At 38.8% G+C, this 19,376-nt stretch overlaps 1 pseudogene; it reads left to right on the top strand.

The window, feature by feature from the left end:
- The first annotated feature begins 611 nt into the window (after positions 1–611).
- LOC140687505 (collagen alpha-1(XII) chain-like) overlaps positions 612–19,376 on the top strand; it is a 59,476-nt pseudogene continuing 40,711 nt past the window's right edge.

The raw sequence follows: 19,376 nt of genomic DNA, 5'->3' as shown, positions 1-19,376 counted from the left end.
ACGTGAATGGCTCTGAAGGCAGAGCTCAGGGCCAGAGTTTCAGCTCCTGATACATCATGATTTTCCTTCAAACCTACCTCAGACTGGCAGCTGGCCCTCCACAGTATCCCCAGTACCAGTGGGCACACACGCCAGGGCAGAGCTCTGGACATGGGCTGACTCACCTTTCTCATCCTCTAGGGGAGTGGAGAAGGCCAACATTACTTAAGCACCTACCATGAGCTGGACCTTTTCCCAGAACTCCCTAACCATCCAAGCTGGAGGGCAGCATCTCCCCAGTTCCGAGGTGAGGATGCTGAGGCCCAGAGGGTAGGAGGTCCCTGGAGGCACTCAGCTAGTCTGTAACAGATCCAAGGTTTCCTATTCCAACACCAAATCCAGCCTCCTCCCCGGGTGCTCTAAGTTCCTTGCTCTAAGGATCACAGGGATTGAGGATGGTGGTCAGAGGGGTCCTCAGTTCCTCCCCCCCGCTTTTGGCCAAGATTCAAGTAATTGCCTGTGGTGAACATTGCTGGGGCTTGGCACATGGGGTCTAATAACTACAGGATTTAGAGGCTCTCAGGACTGGAGGGGTGTGTGGCCCCTACAAGATCCTGAACCTTCTGGCTGAGATGACAACATCAGAGCCAGAGAGTGGAGGGACCCAATGCAGGAGGGAATGTCCAGGAGGAGAGCTGGGGGACAAAGGGGCTTTGATGCATCTGCCTGGAATTGCTTTCTCATCACCCACAACTTCAGCCTCACCTCTGGCAGGTATTGGGTGCCTACTGCAGGCCAGGCACCATGACAGGCATGTCACATGGTTCTGTCTTTCATCCTCATAGCCTGAAATCAGTCCTATGGAAATGTTATCATCCCCTCTACAGCTGAGGAAACTGAGGCCCAGCGAGAACAGTAACTTTTCCAGGGATGTCCTCACCTGGTAGATTTTGAATCCCAGCCCAGGCTGTCTGACTCCTGAACTTTGCACTAACTCTCTCTAATAACAGGAGCTGAGAGTTCTTGGGCATTTCCTATGGGATCAGTTTTTTATGTGGATTGTTTCAGAGCTACATGATCATCCTCTGATGTATGGACCTGTGTGGTCCTCATTTTGCAGGTGAGGAAACTGAGGCAGCTCAGAAAGGTGAAGGGCCTAGGCCAAGGTCACAGAATCCAAGTTTCCTAGGCTCAAGTTGAGGCTTATTCTGAATCCTGCCAAGAAAATAGAATCCCTAAAGCCTGCCCCGTCCAAACTCCTCATTTGATGACTGGTGAAATGGAGATGCAAAGGGGAGTGGAGGCTCACCCAAACCCTACAGTAGTCACTGGCCACAATGGGACACAGGTCTCCATGGGGTCCCTCACATATAGTTCCCACTTTACAGATGGGCCAATTGAGGCATGGAAAAATAAATGACACAGAGAAGACTAAAGGAGGAGTCAGGGTGGTAAACCCAACTTCAGTGCACAGAGATTCCTGAGGTCTCCTCCCCTCCCTGCCAGATCCCCCAAGACCTGTTTGGGGGCAGGCTCTTGGCTTCAGCCAGTTTGACCCTGGGCCAATTGCTCTACAAGTTCAGATTCTTTGCCATTCCAGCCATGAGACCCTGCCCCTGGCCTATGTGGTGCTCTACCTCACCTGTGTTGGTAAGTTGAGGGGTATTGGCCAAGGGCAGTGTGAAATTGGTGCAGGGTTAAATACAGACCAAAGGAACAAATAGGAAACCAGGACATAGACTCAGGCTCATCTGATTGTCAGGTGACATTCAATGAACTTGCAGCCTCACCTCATATCATACTGAAAAATAAATTTTTCTAGTGATTACCAGTAGGAAGAGGGAAGGCAGAGGGGCAATGTAGGGGGGGAGATTAAGACGTACAAACTATTAGGTATAAAATAAGCTACAAGGAAGTAAAAGGCTTCTGTCTTGGTGATGGTTTGAGCATAAACTCACAACATGGCCCAGTCTCTGTGCCAAGGGGTGAGCACTGTGAGCTTTCAATGTGTGTTGCTGCTTTAAACATACACCTGCATTTTACCAATGAGCAGTGAAGGGGGTCATGCCTCAGCCTGGGGTGCTGTCACAGTGACTCTTGGCCCAGAGCAGTGGGACCAGATGGCCTCCCAGGTCTCCACCCCACCTTGGGATTCTAGCTCTGATCCTGAGCCCCAACCAGCATTCCTGACAAGGAAGGAGTCAGAATGTTCAATAGTGCTGTGTAAAATGCTTTGTACATAAACCAAGTTGAGATCAAAGGCCCCTTGCTGACTCCATCAAAAGAGGGGTTCAGACTCTCCTAGCCCATCAAATAAGGTTTGGGACTCCAAGCACCAAAGGTCCCCAGACTGGGCTCTCAGATGAGGTGCCAGCTTCTGAAAGCCAGCCAACAGAAATCAGAAAATCAGAGGGCCACAGTGACCCATGCCTCCCCATTTCTGGCCCCACCTGCTTTCAGTTTTTCCAGCTACTCCCTCCACAAGCCTTATTTTTGGCCTGGACATAGAAGCACTCAGGACTGGTCCAAGACCCATTGCCAGAGAAAGAGGTGGCCTGGATCCAGGCCAGGTAGTTCCCTGCATTGAGCTGGCTCAGCTTGGCCCTTCCATACTTCCTGTACTTCTGTCTGAATACCCATTCCCACTGATCCTGGTGAAATAAAACACATGTGTCAATTTCCCACAAACATGTGAGGACCAGGCAACTTCCCACCTAACAGTGACCTTGATTTGCAGTAAAAGGGGAAAAGCCAAGTCTTACATCGTGGCAGTCCTCTAGTAACTCTAAGCACACCCAAGTTAACCAACTCTTATCTTTTTAACCAAAAAGAGTTCCAGAAAGATTAAATTATTAAGCACAATATAGTCTAGGTTGAAAAATCATTTTATGCAACAAAGTAGTGCTTTGAGGGTGAGAATAAGCCAGCTACTTGCACACTCTGAGAATTCCTCAGGGAGTGTGGAGCCAGGAGGAAGACCTAAATTCTGACAGACTTACCTCCTTACTTTATTGTTTAAAGTCCTAAGCTAACCAGGTGCTCTGTGTCACAGTATAATATCTGATACCACCTGTAATGGAAACACCCGGACACGGACCACTGCCCCTGTCTTACCTCAACTTATGGTCCATGTTTTATTTCATACACTAGAAGCAATCCATTGGGATTCTCAGGTTCTAGACACTTTAAGAAGATGGAGTTCTCAGGCCTTGGCTCCCAGGTCATCAATCCAGGAATGTCATCTCTTCCTACTGTGCAATAACTGAAACAAGTGATAAAGCAGGATTCTGGTCCCCAGGGAGGAACCGAAAAACACCAGCCTAACTTAAGAATACCCTCTGCACCGAGACATGCAGGACTGTGGACAGTGGCCACGTTGATGCCTCCTGACTGGCTGTGTGCCCACAGCAGGGGTTTTGGAATTGGAGCGATCTAGTAACCTGTCAATCTAGTGACCTAGCAATCTAGTCTCCCCTACCCAAGACCCTCCTGTCCGCCCCTCCAAAGAAAAACCTACTATCAAGTATAGGAAAACAGTCTCAGCAACTTGAGTCACTTATCTCTGGTCCTTGGCTTCTATGTGATGCTGTCAAAGCCAAGCAGCATTGAAAAAGTGCTGATAATGACAGGCTGTAGATTAAACAACATGCTACTAAAACACCAATGGCTCAATGATGAAATCAAAGTTGAAATTAAAAATATACCTTGAGACAATTGATGATGAACACACAACCACACAAAATTTATGGGACAGAGCAAAGGCAGTGCTAGAGGGAAGTTTATAGTGATACAGGCCTTCCTCAACAAAGAACAATCTCAAATAAGCAAGCTAATCCACCAGCTAAAAGAACTAGAAAAAGAAGATTGAAAAAAACCCAAAACTCAGCAGAAGGAAGGAAATAATAAAGATCAGGGAGGAAATAAATAAAATAGAGATTTAAAACACAACAGAAAAAATGAATCAAACCAGGAGCTGGCTTTTTGAAAGAGTAAGTAAAATCAACAAACCTCTGGCCAAGCTCACAAAGAAGATAAAAGCAAGAGCACAAATAAGCAAAATAAGAAAGGAAAATAGAGAAATTACAACAAATAACATAAAAATACAGAATATCATACAAGAATATTATGAACAACTATATGGAAACAAAATGGATAACCTAGAGGAGATGGACAAGTTTCTGGAAACATTCGGTCCACCAAGTTTGAATCAAGAAGAAACTGACCACTTGAACAAACTGATCACTAGAAATAAAATTGAATTAGCAATAAAAAACCTCCCTACATATAAAACTCCAGGGCCAGACAGCCTCACTGGAGAATTCTACCAATCAAGGAGGAACTCACATCAGTCCTTCTCAAACTCTTCCAGAAGATTCAAAAGGAGAGAATACTCCCAAACGCATTCAATAAAGCCATCATCACCCTGATACCAAAACCAGGCAAAGACACTACCAAAAAAGAGTATTATAGACAAACATGACTGATGAACATAGATGCAAAAATCTTTACCAAAATATTACCAAATAGAATCCAACAGCACATAAAAAAGATTATATACAATGACCAACTGGGGTTCAATCCAGGGATACAAGTATGGTTCAACATACGCAAATCAGTCAATGTAATACATAACATCAACAAGAGAAAGGATAAAAACCACATGACCATCTCAATAGATGCAGAAAAATCATTTCATAAAATTCAACACCAATTTATGCTGAAAATTCTCACCAAAGTGGGTACAGATGGAACATATCTCAACATAATAAAAGCTATACATGACAAATCTACAGCCAGCAGAGTACTCAATGGTGAAAAACTCAAAAGCTTCTCACTGAAACCTGGGACAAGACAAGGCTGCCTACTATCACCACTCCTAATCACAAGAGTCTTGGAAGTCCTAGCCACAGCAATCAGGCAAGAGAGAGAAATAAAAGGGATCCAAATTGGAAAAGAAGAGGTAAAAGTCTCACTTATGTAGATGACATTATACTATATACAGAAAACCCTAAGATGTCCAGACAAAACTACTAGAACTAATCAAAGAATTCAGCAAGGTAGCAGGTTACAAGATTAACATTCAAAAATCAGTTGCATTTCTTTACAGTAATGATGAATCAACAGAAAAAGAAAGTAAAGAAACAATCCCCTTTAAAATAGCACCCAAAGTAATAAAATACCTAGGAGTAAATCCAACCAAGGAGGTCAAAGACATATACATGGAGAACTATAAAACACTGATGTAGGAAATTAAAGAAGACTTAAAAAAATGCAAAGATATCCCATGCTCCTAGGTTGGAAGAATCAATATTGTTAAAATGGTCACACTGCCCAAGGCAATCTACACATTTAATGCAATCCCTATCAAATTACCCAGGGCATATTTCACAGAACTAGAACAAATCATAATAAAGTTTACATGGAATCACAAAAGACCCAGAATTGCCAAAGTATTACTGAAGAAAAGGAAAGAGGCTGGAGGAATAACTCTCCTAGACTTCAGAAAATACTACAGAGCTACAGGAATCAAGACAGCATGGTGTTGTACAAAAACAGACATACGGACCAATGGAACAGAATAGAGAGCCTAGAAGTGAACCCACAAACTTTTGGTCAACTACCCCTTAACAAAGGAGGCAAGAACATACAATGGAATAAAAACAGTGTCTTCATCAAATGGTGTCGGGCTTGATCTCCAGAATATATAAGCAGCTCACACAACTTAATAGGAAAAAAAAAACTCATCCAAAAATGGGCAGAAGACCTAAACAAGCAATTCGCCATTGAAGAAATACAAATCAATAGACACATGAAAAATGCTCAGTATCACTAATTATCAGAGAAATGCAAATCAAAAGTACGATGACATATCACCTCACACCAGACAGAATGGCCATCATTCAAATGTCCACAAATGAAAAATGCTGGAGAGGCTGTGGAGAAAAGGGAACCCTCCTACACTGCTGGTGGGAATGCAGTTTGGTGCAGCCACTGTGGAAAACAGTATGGAGATTCCTCAAAAGACAAGAAATAGACTTACCATATGACCCAGGAATCCCTCTCCTGGGCATAGATCCAGAAGGAACCCTACTTCAGGATGACATCTGCACCCCAGTGTTCATAGCAGCACTATTTACAATAGCCCAAACATGAATACAGCCTAAATGTGCATCAACAGATGACTGGATAAAGAAAGAGTGGTATATTTATACAATGGAATACTATTCAGCCATAAAAACCGAAAACTTAACGCCATTTGCAGCAACATGGATGCTCCTGGAGAATGTCATTCTAAGTGAAGTAAGCCAGAAGGAGAAAGAAAAACACCATATGAGATTGCTTATGTGGAATTTAAAAAAAACCAAAACCAAAACCAAAATCAAACCCATAAATACAAAACAGAAACAGACTCATAGACATAGAATACAAACTTGTGGTTGCCAAAGGGACTGGGGTTGGGAAGGGACAGACTGGGTTTTCAAAATTTGTTGATACTGACAAGCATATGTAGAATATATAAACAAGATTACACTGTATAGCACAGAGAAATATATACAAGATCTTGTGTTAGCTCACAGCAAAAAAAAAATAACAATGAATATATGTATGTTCATGTATAACTGAAAATTTGTGCTCTACACTGGAATTTGACACAATATTGTAAAATGAGCATTACTTAATAAAAAAAGTTAAAAAAAGAAATACATAAAAAAGAGTCAACTCTTGCAGCTTTGCATGAATGTTCTATTGTTTCTTCTATGATATTAACTGATATTTATATTTTGTAGCTTGTGCACTGAGGATATTGGGATAATTCTCTTTCCAAAACACTGAAGCTTTGTATGAGAGTTTGTGTTTGTTGTCTCTGTAGCTCTCAATTTGTATACTTGTTTACATCCTTTTTTCTGGATTGTCTCCTTTCTGTCTTGATTTTTTAAGTATGCAGACTTTACCATATGTATTTACCTGATTGTTATACACAGCAGATGATTAATTTGAGTAATGAATAACTGAATAATATAATAGCTAAAAGGTTTTTAAACAATATATTTTGAATTCAAAATGTCTAATTTTAAGATATATGTGCCTAATCCTTCATATGATGTAATACTTAACTGGGAACTTTCATTAATTTAAAGGATATTTTTGGCTCATTCAAACGTTTTGCAGCTTATGCATTTTGACAGTTTATCTCATACTTGTCTGCTAATGATCATTGAATGTTGAGAAAAATTCAAGGGGGTTATAGCTGATCACAGACATAGCATTCACAAGGTCCTGGTTCAACCCCCAGTACCTCCATTAAAAATCAATCAATCAATCAATCAATCTAATTACTTCCCCCCAAAATTAATATAAAAAATAAACAGCAACATAAAAAGGAAAGGAAGTATGTTTTAAAAATATTGAGAAATAAGCAACATGTAATATTTAGGTCCTATTAAAAGTTTAATTAAAACTGTTATTGCTTTATGGTTAGATAGCTGTACTTTTCCATTTACATATATCAGCTTTTTGGCTTGTGAGGTCATTCAAATTTACAATGACAGTTTAAATCTCCATGTTCTACAGTTGTGGCTGAGAAATACAGTCAAAAAAGAAGGAAAGCTTTTCCATTGAAATAATTATTGCAGGAGTTGATGATTCTTGGGACTCTAATTCGAGGTTAATAAGTCATAGGGACATATTTTTGAAGTTTTTAACCCAAATCACCTAGCTAAGCCACAGAGCTGAGACAGTTGACACCGAGTGTGTGAGGGTGGCAGAGGTTTGGCTAGGAAGTCACCCTACAAAGGACTTGCTCCTGATTCTGTGCTGTCTTACAACTACCACATCAGGGGTGGAGTGTTTGAAGGGCTGAAGCAGACATCGTGTTGCTGGTGGACAGATCATGGACTTTTGGCTGAGCAAACTTTAGAATTGTGAAAAGTTTTATTTCTGGCATTGTGGAAGTCTTTGAGTTTGGCCCCAAAATAGTGCAGGTTGGTAGGTCTGACAATATTGAAGACATTTAGATATTTCCATTATGCTCTTTGATATACGCTAACACCAATGGTGTCACTTTAACCCTTGCTAAGTATAGTGGGGGTCTCAGAACACAGTGTCTGTTAAATGCTCACAGAGACAAGAAGAGCTTGTTGCAAGCTGTAGCAAACTTACCTTGCAAAGGAGGCAATACCCTCACAGGTGAGTCAAAGTGATCTGGTGCACTTGGAGCTCTTGCTTGCAGTCAAAGCTTGTGGCTAGATAACCATGTGATGGATTATCTTTTAAAAATTCAATGAGGTATGATTTTGAACTTCATTCACCAACAGAGCTTCAAGACCCAAGCTGGCATGAGGGCTCGAGATCGAGAAATTGGTGTTCTCATCACTGATGGAAAATCCCAAGGTGATGTTGAGACATCATCAAAGAAACTGAAGGATGAATGTGTGCAGATGTTTGCTATTGGTGAGCACTGAAAAGACTAGCTGTGCCCTCAGGGCTTGCACATGTGCTGAGGATCATTGTGTAGTTAAAAATATTTTCTGAAGCATGGGCGAACAAGCAAATGCATTTTCCCTATGACATAATTTATCAAAATGCTGTGCCAGGAAGTTAATGAACTTTCTTCTTTTCTCCTTGTAATGGGCCAAAACTCTGTGGCTTATTGGAAGACAATAATGAATCAAGAGAACAAATGTACTATTAATAGGACTCAGGAAAATTTCTGTTCATTTTTCCACAGCACCATGTTTATTTTTGATATCTGTTTTTTTACTTTCCAGAAAAAACATTGGAGGGACATTTTTTGGTGGGTAATTGGTGCTGGAAGCACTTAGGAGAATCTAAACAAAGTTGTCTTTGGTTAATATTAATTTTTGTTTTTATTATATAGCTATAAATATACATATTTATAGGTATGTAATCATTTGATTATTGAGGAAAATCATATAAACATTCTTGTTAACATCAAATATATAGGTATAGCCCATGAAATGTTGGCTTTATTCCATTGATTTTTTTCTTAGACTTTTTTTTAATTTGTATGCATCTATTTTTTACAAGGTGTTAAAAATGCTGATGAAGCTGAGTTAAAGATGATTGCAGCAGATCTCAATGATACCCACACATACAACATGGCAGATTTTGAGTCCCTCTCCAGGATCATGGATGACCTCATCATCAACTTGTGTGACAGTGTCAAAGGACCAGGTCAGATTAGCCCAGGGTTTCTCATCCTCAGCACTATTGGTGTTTTGGTCCAGATAATTCTTTTTTGGATGGAGGGAGTGGATTCTTTCGTGCATTGTGAGATGTTTAGCAGTTTCCCTGGAGTCTGCCCACTGGATACCAGTAACATTACCTGAGTAGTGATGACTAAAAATATCTTCAGAATTTGTCAATGTCTTCTGGGGAGAATACTGCCCCCAGTTGAGAATCATTGGTTTAGTCCCTGCCTTTTTTTTTTCTTTTCCTGTTGGCATCAAACTATAAATGACTTCTAGCTTATTTGAGGGTAATTTCTTTGCTGGTATGTATCTACTTTCTGGTAAAGCATCTTCACTCTATGTAACTCTTAAGCTAGTATTGGTTTTTCACAGATATTGTTTTCTAAAACTTGCAACCTTTTGTTTCTGATTAGGAATGGAAGTGGGATCTTACATATGATTTGTTTTGCCCCAACTACTGATGACCACATTTGAAACTTTGCACTTATAACCTCTAAATATAAATACAAATTATAATTTTAGAGCTTGGACTTTTATAAAGGATGTCATCTCTCTTTATCAGTGAAGAAACAGATTTCAGGAAGTTAAATTACTTACTCAGGGTCAAATTGTTAAAGTTGTTTATAGAATTCCTTTTAAAAAAAAGGTAGCTACTGATAAGGAATTAAGATTTAGAAATAAAATTATAGAAATGAATTTGTAGTAACAAAGGGTAGTGTGAAATGATTATTTTCTGTGTAAATCATTAGACAAAACATGGTAAGTACCAAATTGAAGGTTTTTGGAAAATTAATGATAAAAATCATGGCTCATGTTATATGATTATAATTTCTTTTAAATATATGTAGATTATAGTAAAGGCTGTCTTTCACTAATTTATCCTGGTTTTGGAAAGTTGGAATGCATTTAACAAAGTGGGAAAAAAGGGTCACATGCTTTGGGTACTGAGGATAGATTAATTTGAATGTTTCTTGTAATTCTGTCTCCAAAATTTTGCAGATTTTCTTTTTGGACTTTGAACAACAGACTGACATTTTCCCTGGAAAAAACATATCAGCCAAGAAGCCAGATACTGTAGGTTTCTGGCCCTAGATTAGCTAAGAGAACTATAGTTTTATTTAGTTAGAGACAACTTGGAGTGTCAAAGAAAATATCTTTTATCTATTTTCCTTTTTTTTTTTATTATCTACTGCGTAATAGTGCCATTCATTTAGTTTCCCACACAGTAAAATTGCTTGATAATTTTGTGCAATTAAGGTTAGGATACTAAGAATGGAAATGCTTTTCCCCAGTTTTGGCTTACAAAAAAAATAGAATGGGCTTATATGAGAATGAAAGTCCATGCTTATGGAGTCATTGGATTAATTCTCCTATAATTATTATTTGGAACATCTTTCTAATGGTCATATTTAAATGAATATTTCCATTTTTCATTAATATTTATTACAAATATTTTTCTGTATTAGTCATTTTACCTATGATGGTTTCCACAGAGAAAACAATCAAAGGCAATAGAATCTTCCCAAGTTTTAGGAAATGTGGTTATTCTTCCTCTGTCTTGAATGAGAAAATGGTTAGCTTCCTTTATCACGGAATTAGATCTTGTCAGGGAACTAGATATGAATAAGAAATAGTTCTGTCCTCATAGAGCATAAGTTATAGTTAAGGAGATAAGACATGGATATAAATAATATTCAAAATGCCCTCAAAATGATAATGAGTGTAGTGAACTTGGGTGATGCCAGTAGTGATAGAGGCAGTGTAATTGTCAGGACTCCAGTTGTCATTTATTGATACATGTACCAGGTTAGATAGAGGAGAAAGTATTAAAGGATGATCCAGAGGTTTTGAGCTCTAGGTGACTGGTGAACTTGTGGTGCCATCCGGAAAAGGGGGAGTAAGCTTTAGGGAGAGAGAGTGAGCTCAGGGTTGAGTCTTCTGAGGCTGAGGAACCCTTTGAACACCCATTCAGAGAGGACTTCTGGGCATTGGGCCTCTAAACTGATTTACTGTGACTAATTAGCATGTGAAAGAATGTGTGTAAAAACTTCAAATATGGAGAGGAAAATATTTTAACTTAATTTTTTTTGAAGTATGATTTTTTAAAAATTGTTCATTATTTTGGGACTTTTTGGTGGAGGAGGTAATTAGGTTTGTTTATTTATTTTAATGGAGGTACTGGGGCTAGAACCCAGGACTTTGTGCATATTAAGCATGAGATCTACCACTGAGCTATACTCTCCCCCCACTTCAACCTAATTTAAGTGTCAACACCTTGCTTAAAACTGAAAACAATGTTTGCACTTTATTTCCATGAGTAGGTGGCTTGGAAGCACCTTCTAACTTAGTCATTTCTTAGTGAACCCATCATACTTTGAGAGTGAGCTAGACACCTACTTCTGATAGTGTGCATAGATATGAGGTGGAATCCTACTCAGTTTCTGGAGGGAAATGGCAAGAAGTGAGTAGGCACCACCTACAGTCCCCTTCTTCCTGATCCAGAGATCAGGTCCTCCTTGTTAGGACCCTGAGAACAGTGCTGGATGAGGAGCAAGAGGAATGGGGAGGGGGACAAACTGAGTCCAGGGTGCTTTGCATTTCTTGCTAGGCAGGCACTTCTAATTGGGCTTAATTAGAGGCAAAGAGCTTGGCTTAAATTCTTATGGTTTCTAAGAATTGCAGAATAGCAATACAATTTTTAATTAAAATTTTATTGAAGGATGCGTAATTTATTCATGAGTTTATACAAGAATCATAGAAGAGGAAGGGAACATTGAAGATGATCTAGTTTTACCCATGCATTTCACAAATAAAGAAGCAACAGCTGGGAGAATAAATTGTGTGAATTGTCCAAGATCTCATTGTAATCTGGTGGTTACCAAAAAGAAAAGACAAGGGCCTCATTAAAATCTAATTTCTAAGCTCATTGCAGTTAACAGCTTCAATGTGATTATAGTAGAAAAGAGAAGTGATGATAACCTAAGTTGTTTTTATTTTTTTAACTTTCCCCCTAGTTTTATGAGAACCAGTTGGAAAGTGATACAGTCATGAAAGATCTGAAGCCAAAAACTGATTATGTTTTTAGTGTGTCTTCAGTGGTAGAAAAATGAATACAGTGAGCCTCTGAAGGGCATAGAAGAAACCTGTTAGTCTGATATTTAAAAAGATCTTCTCCTTGATTTATTTTTTAAGATAAAGAAGTGGAAGCCTATGTGGGATTTTTGTCAGAATTCTGAAGCATTCTTTTATTCAATATCCATTCAACACACATTTACTGAGTGTGGTGTTTGTGCTCAATAAATACTGTGTGGTTTCTGCTTTTACTGTCTGGTCTTGCAGTCACGGGTCCCCACTGGTGGAATGGGTAGTCATGGCCACAGATATCTCACAGGGAACAGTACCTTTCTCAGTTATTCACTTTTTCCTTAACATTTTTAGAATTACTTATAGTTTATTAATGAAATCAGAGCTGTTAACACCCAAAATCTCATTTGCTCAGACATCTAAATATATAAATTTTACTCTCACCATGATCTATTTACAAGTAGTTCTCTACTTCTTAACAGAAGATACCATGTGGGGAGTGAGTCTAGGACTGTCTGGAAGAGCAGCTGTGCAGGAGTAACCAGGTTCAGTGCTGCACATGGCCAGATCTTCAGGCTGGCAGTGAGATTTCCCTCTTTATCCCCTGTGTTTTGGACTTGGGCCTTTGCTAGAGAAGATCTGATGGATTTGGCTTTGAGTAGAGCTTTGGGGCAAGGTGTTTCTCACTTCTCTTCCCAGTAGGGTTTCTGAAGCCATATGAAAATACCCTTTTCTTCTCCCATCTCCTTGTCTGGTCTCCAGGAAGGAGGGAGGCCACTTATAAGAAGGAGTGGATGTAACTCTCTCCAAGGCAAGAACTGACCCTACTCACTGCCCAGTCTGTTAGGTCCTTATCTCTTATTTCCTTTCATATTAGACCATCAGAGGTGGAAAATAATGTATATCATAATGGACAAGATTAATCTGATAATTCCTTAAAACTTTAAACTTAAACTTTGAACAAAAAGTAGAAAGATGTGTGGGTGTTATGTGGAAAGGAGACTGTAAACACTTTACTCTGCCTCATGGGCTGATCTTCAAAAAGCCCATCATCCCCTAAGTTTCACTTATTAGTATAAGGTGCTCTCATTTAAAATGTTTTAAAAAGAAAGATGAAATGAAATATTGTATTGTTTTTTTTTAATGTATGAAATCCTATGATTGAAAAACAAAAATCATCAACTTAAAGATTTTCCAGAAAAAGGGATTGATATCTCAGGAGGTTGGTCTCTGTCTGCCATATGGACTCACTGGAATGCCATTTTAAATTTAAACTTCTTTTCTTTATGAAATAGTTATAACATGCTGTCCCTGAGTATGAGGTGGAGATAAACAATGAGCTTGGGGTTTTGTTAGCAGAAAGTAAAGGATTATATTAACTCCCACTGATTACTCACAGCAATCCCTTCTCTATTTTGTGCATACAAATATCAATAATTAAGTGAGGAAAAAAACAATTTAAAAGTGAGCAGAGTAAAAGGAAGTAGACTGATATCTGCTTTTGCATTCCTACAGTGCCAGTCCCTGTAGTCAGCCTCAACCTTTATGACATTGGCTCTACCACCAGGCAGGTCCAGTGGCAGCCAGTGGGAGGGGCTACACCTTGTTATATGAACTCATCAATGCCACAGAACTGACCAAACCCAAAGAGGTGGGAAATGTTTATTTCTTTATCATTGAGTCTTCCTGAGACTTCACTGTTTTAGAGTCTCCATGAAATAGCAGTTACTTACAAACTCATTTATAACTTTACATGCAAAATAGAAAAACAGCAGGTTAGATTTATGGTCTGTGACACATCTTAGCAAATATTAGCACAAAAGAGGAAAGGCAGTTCAGAGAAGTAAAAAATAAATGTTGTGTTATGTACATGTTTATGGACAGATAAATGGATAAAGAAGATGTGGTATATATACACAATGGAATATTACTCAGCCATAAAAATAATGAAATAATGACATTTGCAGCCACATGGATGGACTTAGAGATTATCCCACTAAGTGAAGTATGTCCGACAGAGAAAGATACATATCATACGATATCTCTTACATGTGGAATCTAAAAATGATACAAATGAACTTATTTACAAAACAGAAATAGACTCACAGATATAGAAAACAAACTTATGGTTACCAAATGGGAAAGAGGGGAGCAATAAATGAGTTTGTGATTAGCAGATGCACACTACTATATATAAAAGAGATAAACAACAAAGGCCTACTGTATACACAGGGAAGTATATTCAATATCTTGTGATAAAGTATAATGGAAAAGAAAACAAAATTCTACAAATCAGTGTTACTGGCTGTCTCCAATTAGTGGAAACATTTAATTTGAATATGTTATTTACTTTCAATATGTCCATCTGCAGATGTGTGTGTATAGCTGACAGTGAATGATGTGCAGCTGAGTGAACTATTTCCCAACAAAGAGTACATAGTCATCTTCCAGGCCATCCTGTATGATCTCACCAGTGACCTTGTCACCACAATGGAGGTCACCTGTAAGACATCACTAGCTTTCCTTCTTCCCTTATTTCTGTGAACATAATGTTCTTTAGGCTTTTTCTTTCACCCAATGATGCTAATAATAATTTGATAATGTGTGCATAAGTTATAGGGTTATTAATTACTGCAATCAAGTTTGGGAATTAAGACTATCTCTAGACTTGTGGCAGCATCTTTCATTGGTTCTAGGATTTGCATTTATCTTTCCATATTAAACACACTTGATTTTGAGATGTATCTTACAGTCAGCAGTGTCTTACAATTGTTCTTGGTGAGGTGTCGATCAGGGAGTAAGATAGAAAAGAATGGTGTATCTTATAATCAATTTTGTTGTAGATACATGAAAGATATGTATGTAGCACTGGTGAGGCAGGAATGTTGGGTGAGTGTAATTTTGGTGGAAGACATTAAGTTTAAGATCAAGGTGTTCCAAGTTCTTCTTCTTGAAGTAGAAACTCTATGGCCCATATGAATAGTCTCTTTCAGTTAAGTAAATTATCAATTAATTAAATGTCAAAGTATATTGATCATCTATGATACTCCAGTCCTGTGCTTAGGTGTTAGGAATGAATAATACAAAGCAATATAGAAGATGCAGGCTCCTTCATGATTTGCACTTCTTGTCTGTGTGTTATTCAGCCCTTTTCATGTTTCTGGTTTGTTTTAGTAGCATTTAGGTTATTTTTCTTGAAAAGTGACAGTGATTATATTTAGGACCCTTGCCTTGCCTATTTTTGTTTCTTGCTTCTTGAGGTGGGCACTCTGGGATGGCTGACTTGGCTTAAATGTTGAGAGTCTCAGTTACATTTCAAAGGAAATTAAGATGTTGGAAGGAAACTTCAAGAAAGATAGGGGATGATACAGAAGCATGATGAAGCAGAAAAGAGGCACCTGCAAGGTGGGGCAGGAGACATTCACTGACAGCAAATAATCATCTTATATATGTTGGATCCTGTCAGGAGCTGATGGTTTGTGGGAATGGAGTGATGGCAGGTGGGAAGAGTGGGGAGCCAGCCAGGGATGGAGACATTTTCTGGGAGTGCTGGGAGAAAAGTCCCAAGAGTCATGATGGGGTTAAAGTTGAATGTGGTTCTAGATTGGGATATGGGGCTGGACTGCAACAGCAGAGGATGGGAGGGCACATAGATGAAAATATGGAAGGGATGGAGGTGCAGAAACATGAAGGTGTAGACAGAGATTCAAGAAGAGAGATATATAAAGCTGAAATGAGAGAAAAAGAAAATTGGTCAAACAGCCACCTTGAAAAAGTAGGATATGTTTCAGAGAGCAAAAGAAAATCTCCAAGAGGTTCAAATTTCAAACTCCCAATGAAATGTTAGGTATCTTGATTGTGGTGGTGGCTTCATAGGTGTACATACCTGTCAAAATTCATCAAATTATGCATTTAAAATATGTGTAGTTTACTGTACAGAAATTATACCACAATAAAGTTGTGGATTTTTCATTGGGATTTTCTTCTGTTTAGGCATCTGTGCTGAACTCCAGCTCATCTTCATTCTTCACTCTTGTAACCATTTGTTTTTCTATCACATTCTTAAGGGAGCATATCACTGATTTTGATTTCTCTCTTAACTGCTTTAACTATCTGATAAACATGGGCTATACACTTATAGTGAATTATGCTTTATTAGAGCTGAGCAGAAAGTAAGAACTTATTTAAATACAGTAAAAGAAATTTAACATAGAGAAGTTAGAGTTGTAATAAAAATTTAAATTTATCCTATTTCTAAGAAGCCTTCTTAAGAAGAATCCAGCTGCACCTGGTAGAATCATGGTACTTGTATAATCACAACCAGTTTGTTATTTTGCTGCACACCTTGGTATTTTCTCCAAACAACTTTTTGAAATCTTATGTGGATGCTTTAGAGCTTTGTCATTGAGAACCACATCTGCACCTAATTTGTCATGCATCTCCAGTGCCTTTGCCCAGTGCTTGAGACCTGAAACTCCAAGATGTGTCTCACAGCACCAGGAATGTTTTATGGGAACCTGCCCCTGGAAAAGTGTGTAAATATATTGTCCACTACAAAATATCAGAAGAGGATGTCAAAGAGGTAGGTTGTGATTAAAATGGGTTTAGAAATACTTGCTTTCTTAGTAGGTTTAACAAAAGAATCTAAACAAGCATAGATGACAGCATATTTTGCATACTTGTCATTTTGTTGATCTAGTGTTGAAAACTTGTTATATTATACATTAATAAAACACTGTTTGAGTATTGATACTATATTGGGCTGTCTCACATTTTGTTTATAAATGTTTTGCTGTGTGATATTAATCTCAAAAACATTATATAGATGGAGTTATAGAATCTATAGATAGAGTTATAGAATCAGGATGGTGTTTCCCTGTCATCCAGATGCCTATATGGTGCTCTGCCATCTATGAATGACTAAAAATTGTCATAATGATGTTTCCAAAAATGAGAGCTAGTAAGGGGATACTGGAAAGAGGTGGAGTGTGTCAGGTAAAAGAAGGACAGAACAGTTGAGTAGGACAAAGGGAAAGCATAAATAGAATATTTGAGGAAAGTCCCTTTGGGACCGAGCAGTTCTGAGATGATAATGGGTGTGGAGAGCTGTTTCCATGACAACCTGCCTCCAAATGGGAGCAAACTGAGGGGCTCCAACAGAGAATGGATTTAAAACTCATGTTTGCCAGAGGGGCCATTCATGTAAAGGTCTCAGAAACATTTTTGGAAGCTAGAGGTAGTTTCTGTAATCACTCAGTTATGGACTGTGTTGCTCCTTTGGATTGTCCAAAAGCTCATTTATGCATGTGAACAAGTTCATCTCATTCTGGGATTCAATTTCAAAAGCAGTACAATGACCATTGGGTCACACAGGGTTCTTGTGCATAATAAATAAGCTAATGCACAGGAGAATTTCTCAGAGAGAAATAAGGCAGTGATGTAAAGGGAGACAGGGGCAGTCATCATTTACCAGACAATAGTGCCAGGCACAGCTTTAGTCCATGCATTTTGGGGCTCTCTTATAGGTAGAGGTGGACAGGCCATAGGCCAGCATGAGTCTTAAAGACTTCTTCTCACAGACCGTGTACACAGTCAGCATTTCTGCAGTGTGTGATGAGAGGGCTCCCCAAGGGACTGCCCAGGAAACCACCCGTGAGTTGTGCTTGCACTTTATTGATCATTGGGAAACTATTGCTAAACCTCCTTGGTTACTTCATTTCTTAATGTTATTTTTGCTTGGATTTAATAATGTTTGGTTCCTAGACTTTTTTTCCCCTTATTTTCTTCCCATCTTCTATCTTTGTTCCTTTTATAATTTCTCTCCTATTATTCTACATGCCACTGCCACTCATTCTTCTTCTAGATATTTGACTGGTGTGTGTGTGTGTGTGTGTGTATGTGTGTGAGTTGTGTGTGTGTATTTGTAGGGGGGTGGAAAGAATATTCTTGATGTATGTTGGACATTACCTCTGGAAACCATGAATTAGTTATCAAATGTTTTGAGATCTTCCTATATGTGAAGTGTCATCAGGACTAACAGAATCTTAGAATCTTTGCCCTCAGTAGTTTGTGATTTTGTTGTGGAGATAAAAGGTAACAATACATAAGATCATGTAAAAAAGGTGAGATGCATGAAGCTTAGAGAGAGGGGAGACTTCCAAAGTGGAAAGGTCAAGAAGATGCTGGGCACATTCCTGGGCCCCACCTTCCCTGCTCCATTCTGAGGCCACTTCAAGGAATGTCCCTTTCTCTCCCTCTCAGGGTGCTTGCATGGAATTTAACCTAATTATCATTACCTGTTGGTCTTTTTCTATCTGTTTGACTTTCCCCTTCTAATGAAGGCAGAGACTTGTTTATTTTTCCTCAATTTGTGTTTCCAGTTTCTGTCCCAGTGCTCAGCATATAATTTCCTAATTCAATCATGGTTAAGAAATTGAGGTCCAGAACCAGCTAGGTTCCCCAAGATATATCATGGAGGCCACAAAAATAACTCAGAATTTTCTAGTAGCCACATTAGAAAAGGTAAAGAAAAAAATGAAATGAATTTTAATAATGTGTTATATTTTACCCTGTATATCCAGAATATTAACATTTTGACATTTATCAGTATCGTAATTATTAATGAGATATTTTACATTTTTTGGTAATAATTTTATCTTTGAATCCACTGTGTCTTAATTTGCACTTAAAGCACACCTCAATTCAGATGCCACATTTCAAGTACTCAATGGCTACATATGGCTGGTGGCTCCGTGAACAACACAAGTCTACAGAATTTAAATGATTTGCCCAGTTTCACCCAGGAAGCTAGTAGTGGGATCAGTGCTATAGTCTGGAACTTTTCCTTTCTATCAAGCAACTCCCTCATGGAGGCTTAGAAACTTCTCCTTTGGTGCCCAGCTGTCTACACATGATTAAGATATCTTGTCAGGTGTCCCAGCCTGCTCCTGAACATCAGACAGTACTCACTTCTGCTCTTTTCTGACTGTATAATATCTCTTAGCAACTTCAATTGCCTTCTTGACAACAGTTCTTACCTGAAAGGGTAGTGGCTAAAGATGGAAATGTGTTCACATGAGAAGACTGACAGATTTTTCATAA

The sequence above is a fragment of the Vicugna pacos genome, chromosome 19 (assembly GCF_048564905.1).
Source record: "Vicugna pacos chromosome 19, VicPac4, whole genome shotgun sequence".
Lineage (NCBI taxonomy): Eukaryota > Metazoa > Chordata > Mammalia > Artiodactyla > Camelidae > Vicugna > Vicugna pacos.
The sequence above is the reverse complement of the archived record's forward strand: the minus strand, read 5'-3'. Positions and strand labels throughout refer to the sequence as shown.